General features: G+C 43.0%; 1 long non-coding RNA gene across 2 annotated transcripts; it reads left to right on the plus strand.

Moving 5' to 3' along the window:
* Positions 1-2,186: 2,186 nt before the first annotated feature.
* LOC121665280 lies at positions 2,187-5,290 on the plus strand. Of its 2 annotated transcripts, none has more exons than XR_006016311.1 (2): positions 2,187-2,485; positions 2,591-5,290. It is a non-coding gene; the product is annotated as an uncharacterized LOC121665280 (long non-coding RNA). The 2 variants fall into 2 exon arrangements; XR_006016310.1 differs by having other exon boundaries at positions 2,187-2,409.
* Positions 5,291-6,779: the final 1,489 nt, after the last annotated feature.

Consider the following 6,779-nt stretch of genomic DNA (forward strand, 5'->3'; position numbering starts at 1 on the left):
AGCCCTGAGTAGCTACAGAAATGTGGTTTGTTAAGAGAATGGCTGTGGTATTTAGTTTTTGTGAAGAGCTGGGAAGATGTACAAAGGCAGGCTAAACAGAAAGGTCTCTAGTGCTGAATGTGGTCATGGGAAGCCTTGTAGTAAATAAAAGGAGTTTACAGTGGGCTGTTCAGTTATGTTTGAGAAGCGAATTGTGTTGTGAGATATGAACATCAAAAGATATTTTCTAAACAATTTGGGGAAAATCCCACAGGAAGATAAGCTGTGAACTCAGCCATGGGGCTGTGGGGAGATGTGCAGAAGAGAGAGAAAGAACCTCCAGGAGTCTTCACGGGGAAAAAATGTCCCAGTGTGAAGAAACAGCTTCTCTGCTTCCTTCTGCAGGCAGTGATAGAATTGCACAGTCAGAGAGAGACAAAACTGAGGTGCTGCGTGTCTAAAACCCAGAGATGACAGAAAAAAAGGAAAAAATTAGTAGCTTTTACCGAGGCCTCAAATACTCTATTTAAACCCACAATTACTACTGGGATTTGACTCTAAATCAAAAAGATGTACGACATTGTTAAAAATTGTAAGGTAGGGTAGCACATGTGAGTAATCATAATTGTATGTCTAAAAACTGAAATACAGTGTTTAGTGGCAATGTTAGCATTTTTTTCTCTCTGTACAGATCATCTCCAGTTCTTTCGGGCTTCGAAGAAAACTCAGTATAGTGAGACATAACTGCATTTTATTCACATCAAGCAGTTATGTCCTAGAACATAAAATGGTGGGAAAAAAATAGAAGTACTGATGCAAAAAGTTCTGATTATTCTATGGAATAAGATACTTTAAAAGTAAAGAGAAAAAAAAGAGACTCAAATATTAACTGATTACCATTACATCATATGTAAGATGTTTGCTTAGTTTTTCTTGTGGGGAAAGCCCAAAATCATGCAAAATAATGTCTTCATTTTTTTACATTGTTCTCTGAAGTAATCCTGTGCAATTTTTTATACATGCCTTGTTTCTAGAAATCATGAATGGAGCAAGAATTATGGTTTCCTACTGCTCTGTTGAAACCTGAAAGCAGAAAATCTTTTGGAGAAGATAAATCTGGTTGTGATCTAGAATTATAGACTAAGTGGTCAAAATGGAGAAAAGAGTGACAACAGCACTCACCTAAATCAGTTAATTGCTTCAAGGAGGGAAAACGTTTGTAACAAAGAAGTAACACACTGGAAAATATAAACCTAAAACCTGTATGGATGTTTTGTTTCCTAAGTATTAGAGGAGCCTGGCCTGGAGTAAATTAAAACCACTAATGATTTTTTTCAGATTAAAACAATTATTCAGTTTAATTAAAAAGTGCCTTGACATAAGGAAACTTCATGTTTTTACAGTATCATCATTTAATAATGGTATAGCTCGTCCAGCTTTAGGTTTTAGATCAGAGCTAGATTTAGTAAGTCAGGTTGAACTGCAGGTTTGCTGTAGGCACAATTACCTCCCCAACATATTCAGCGTGAAAACTTTCCTAAACAATAGGTGGGAAACTGTCAATTTCCTCTTCCTACAACTGAGGACAAGCAAAACATGTAAGTTACCTTGGAACTGAAAAGTTTATAGCCCAATAAATGAGCTCTGGTGCAGCCATCTCACAGCTGGTTAAAAACAAACAGTAGCTGTAGCCGTGGAGAATTAACCTTGCGGAAGTGTAATCCTCAGCCATTTAAAGGAATGTTCAGAAGCTGTGGTTTTAATTAACATTTGTGATACTGTGCATGATTGTAATGTGAAATGTCACTGTTTAAAGGTTAGTATAAGATGTTTTAATGTACCTTCAAATCAGTAATAAATTTTATACAAGTGTGATAGTAACTTCTTATGACTTTATTTACAGAAACCCTATAGAATGTTCAATTATTGCCTCTAGAAAGTCAGGAAATTATGGTTTAGATTAAACAAAGCTTCAGCAAACAAGTAGTTCTTGGAATTATCAGTGAGTGGGTTCTCTGTGGATTTAAGTTTACAAATAAATAACATTTATTAAGTAGTCAAAGAGTATCTCTTAGAAAGTGAGGTAACCTTGTCAATAGAGACTATCTATTCATATGCAATTAACGCTCTTCATTTAATTGCTTAGCAGTTAATACTTCTAATCCTATTTTCCCACCTGTTAAGATAAGCTATTCCACCCCATGCTTTTCTTTTTGTCATTTACTACATTCTCATGCATTGTAAACAAGCTTAGACTGATTTGCTTCTGAAGATAAATTCAGGAATTTTTGAAAATTCCTAAATGTAAATAGATTCCAATTAAAACTGCAAAAAGGAGGAAGAGACAGGAGAGTAAACACTGAGTGCAGTGATGACACTGGCCAGGAAGAGAGAGACGCTTACAGCCCAAGAGGAGCAGTGAAGATTGTGGTATGTTTTCTGTGGTACAGTGGTTGTGCTAATGACATGGAATTTCTGGATGAAGAGCTGGGGAATGTACTACGAGGTGACTCAGCAACATATTTCCTGTTTGTGGCTAAGTTAAATACTGTGTGTTTTCTCTTCTGGTAGTATACAGAGCAATTACGTTTTTCTTTTTTTTCCCCTCCAGTGCAGTTAGGACAAAGACTTCAACAGTGTTAAATTTCTTCCTCAGCTCTAGAAATGTGGAGAACAGAATATTTCCCAGGGACTGAAAACTGAATGGCAGTTTTGGTGATCTGTGAACCAGAAGCCTATGCCTTGTCTCGCAAATGGAGATTCTACCACTGAATTTATGAATTCTCACAAATCCAGAGTCATTTTCCTTTTTGGATATACTTGGAGTGAGTGCCTTCTGCAACCTTGCATGACTGAACTTTTGGTCTGTTTAGAGGCAGGATGTTAGAGCTGTAAGGTCTCATACTGCTGGGCTAGCCAGTCATCCTCAAAGGCCTCTTTTGTCCCAGTTCAGATAGAAAATAATGCACGTTTTGGGGATGCTCAAAATACCTCACACTTACCAGTCTCTGATCATTTTGCTGTAAGATAATTGTGTGACCTCTGTGAGCTGCTGTGGTTGTGTGACTGAATGGGACTGATTACACACAAAACCATGAGGAGAAATGCCAGCACCTACAGAGCAGTGGCTTTTTGGGGTTCCATGTTTGCAGTGTTGTGAAATGATATTTTTAATAAATAGTTCTGAAATCCATTTGCTTCAGAGATGAAGCCAAGTTAAGAACAGTTTGTACAACTACTTGTTCACCCTCAGGCCATGCTGTTGCTCTCGGAGTTGAGCCAAAATACTGCATTGCAGTGTCTGCCAAAATGAGGTTTGTCTGCTTGCCTTAAGTAGAGTTGTGGTTTTCTGGGGAGTTTTTTGTTTGTTTTGTTTTGGTGTTGAGGGGCTTTTCCATCCAAATTTTTCCTAACATTATTTCTCTTCACTCCTTTTGCTTGGAATTACCTGCAGAGTCTATATGGTCATAAAGGTCCTTAGTTCATGCACGGAATATTTGCTTCTCAGTCCTGGAAACTGGAGTGGGGTGTGGGAAGAACACTAAAATGCAGCAGTATGACTAAAAGCATTTTCAAAAAGCAAACAACAGGCTTTAACTTCTGCTGAGGAGGCTGTGAAGTAGATCTAATGACATTGATCTATAGGAAGCTTTTCAAAAGCAGGTCTCCAGCAAATCAGCAATGTTTTGTACAACACAAACAACAATTTTAAGCCACAGCTGAAAATTCTGTATGGAGACTTGCAAAGTATTTGTAAATTAGAGTTGAAAAAATGACCTAACTCTGCTAAGCAAGCAGCCGTGTGTCCCAGGAGAGCAGGCAAACCCAGGAAGGGGAACCAAGAGCAGCTGTGCGGTGACTTTTCATCACATGATGCAGCTGCAGCCTGATGGTTGCACATCTTTCTTCCATCAGGACAAGGGTAGAGTTAGACAAGGGTGCAGTTATTACAGGGTACCAGCACTAAAATGGCAAATCTCTTGTGTTTCCAGTGTGATGTGCATTGTCCCCACACTGATTTCAGTGCTTCTTTCATGTGTTTTGCTTAAACCAGGAACGTGAACTGAGTTTTACTCTATCAAAACTAAATTAACTCAAGGTCTGACTCTACATTTGCTCAATTTTCTCCATTTCTCACATGTGCACTTGCTTTCACTTGTACCATAAATTATTTTTGGCATGTCGTGCCAGCTGGTCTTGAATCTTAGAGGTCAGTTCCTTGTAAAGGCTTTACCAAAGAACACTTGGCTAACGCAGTACAAGCAGCATTGTGGCAAATTTAGAAAATTTGAGGACAAAAAGTTCTTGAGCACTTAAGAGTTATGCTGAACAAATAGTGCTACTGAATTTGGATTAAAAATTCTTAAATTTGTGCATAGAGATGTCCAGCCGTTGGAAATTATTCTCTGTTTTCTCTGAATGTGGACTGACTGAACTTTGTGCTGTAGATAGGCTGCTTAATACAAAAAATAGAGACAGCAGAGAAAAAACCAAAATGGTCATTAGACCTAACTGAAGGGAAGAAAAAACCAGATTGGAGCATTTCTTTTAACTAACCATTGTTAAACTGTTGCTGTAGAATGATACCCTGTAAACTATAAATGGATATAGTTGGAAATAACATCACATTGCCTGACATTGCAAACAAGTGATTAAATTCATGATTACTTGATTGATTTCATAATTCCAGCTTATGTATGGTTAAGTTGGTATCATAAACTGTGCCCAAATAAATATTGTTAAAATCAACAGAATGAAAAAAAGGAAGATTTGTACTAGAAGAAAGAGATGCATCTCATTTTATAACCTCCTAACTTCTGCTGCCAAGATTCTACTTTGGTTTTAAGACCGCTGCCAGTTTTAGAGCTGTCATTTTATTTGAAAGCTGGTATTGTCAGATTTTACCAACAGGTTTTCATTGCTGGATTTAAAGGAGTAATGTTTCCCCCAGCAGTCAGGTAAGCCTCAGAGAGTTACAAGAAATGCAGAGAGACACCTGAATTTTAGGCTTTGTATCACTGTGTATGTATTAGACAGGGATCAGAAAACTCACTCTGTGTCTTGCTTTCCTTTCCAAAAGAACAACCCCCCTGTGGAAGCAGTGCTGAGCTGGGACCTTCTCCTAGAGGGCAACAAACTGATACATTTATATCTGAACGTGAACTCCAAAGGATTGTCCCAGCAGAACAACAGACCATGGCGGTGTTCATGACTGTTTTCTCAACATAATTTAGCAACCACAGATTCAGCTATACCAACATAAAATGTGTATTTTTCTTTTAAAAATAACAATGATATTGATACGATGGCATCTGTGACCATGACACCTTTAATAAGCAGACATGTGAGCCATGATTTTTCCACTGTCCATGCTGGTACAGACCATGCTGAGAGACCTTCAGCTCACACAGCGAGGCTCAGCCAAAGGGATTCTGGAATCCACAGAAATGGTTTAAACAATTTTTCATTGTTGTAAGCTGTGAGTACCTGTAGATGACTCAGATATTGGGGACTGGAGTTCTGGAAGTTGAGAGAGAGAAAAAATAACTCTTTTGTTTGCGGCAGTAGCTCAATTTTAGTTAAAACGCCATGATTATCCAAGCAAGGCCAGGTTGGACAACCTGAGCAACCTGGTGTGGGGGAAGGTGGCCCTGCCCATGGGAGGGCAGTTTGGCTCGATGATCTTTAAGATTTCTCCCAACGCAAACACTTCTGTGATTGTGCGATCCCTGGTGTCTATGATCACATTGTCCCTTGTGGGTGTCCAAAACAAAACACAGGGAAACACACCTCAGTCAGAGCTCCCAAACCCTGCATGTGGAGGGTCTGGGCACTCTGCTCACAGCCCAGCGGCTGCAGAGTGAGGCAGATCCGATGGCAACCAGGCTCTGCTGGGAATCACGGGCTGCCACGGCCACGGCCAGCCCCGGTGTCTGCCTCTCCCCTGCCCGCGAGCGGAGCGGGGAGCGCCGGGGCAGCGGGCTGGAGAGCAGCCCCGCAGAGAGGAGCCGGGCACGGCCCGCCCGAGGGCCCGGGCACCCTGAACCCCCCGTGCTGCGCTGAGCCCCAGCCCGGGCAGCCGGAAAGGGATGGGCACTGTGCCCCGGTGAGACCCTCCTGCAGAGCTGGCCCAGCCCTGGGCCCAGCGCACGGAGAACCTGGAGCTGCTGGACAGAGTCCGGAGGACGCACCAGGATGAGCAGAGGCACGGAGCAGCTCTGCTGGGAGGAAAGGCTGGGATTGTTCAGCCTGGAGAACAGAGAACCAGCTTTGGAGTGACCAGTGGCCTTGCAGAACCTGCTGGGAACCTTCAGGAAAGGTGGGGCAAGACTATTTATAAGAGCACGTAGCGACAGGACAGGTGGGAACGGGTTCAAACTGAAAGGGCGAAGCTTTAGATTAGATACTAGGAAGGAATTGTTCACTGTGAGGTTGCTCAGAGCACCTGTGGCTGCCCCATCACTGCAAACACCCAAAGCCAGGTGCGACGGAGATTGCAGGCACCTGGGCTAGCGAGCGGTGACCCCGCCCGTGGCAGGGGGTTGGAAGGAAACGCTCTCCAAGGCCCCTCCCAGCCCACCCCACTGTGCGATAAACCCCCGGCCCGAGCTGGCCCAGCCCTTTCCCTACCCCCCACCCTGCCGGGGAGCTCCGGCGCGGCCCGCGGGGCTCCGCCATTTCCTGCCCCTCCCTCGGTCCGTCCCCGCAGGGCGCAGGCGCGCGGCGCTGCTCAGGCGCGGTGGCGCCGGGCGGGCCGTGCGCGTGCGCGCAGCGGGGCCGGGGGAGGCAGCGGAGCCGCC

This window comes from Corvus kubaryi, unplaced genomic scaffold, assembly GCF_017639235.1.
Source record: "Corvus kubaryi isolate FWS band 111438036 unplaced genomic scaffold, C.kubaryi_AGA036_p1.0 37322, whole genome shotgun sequence".
In the NCBI taxonomy this organism is placed as follows: domain Eukaryota; kingdom Metazoa; phylum Chordata; class Aves; order Passeriformes; family Corvidae; genus Corvus; species Corvus kubaryi.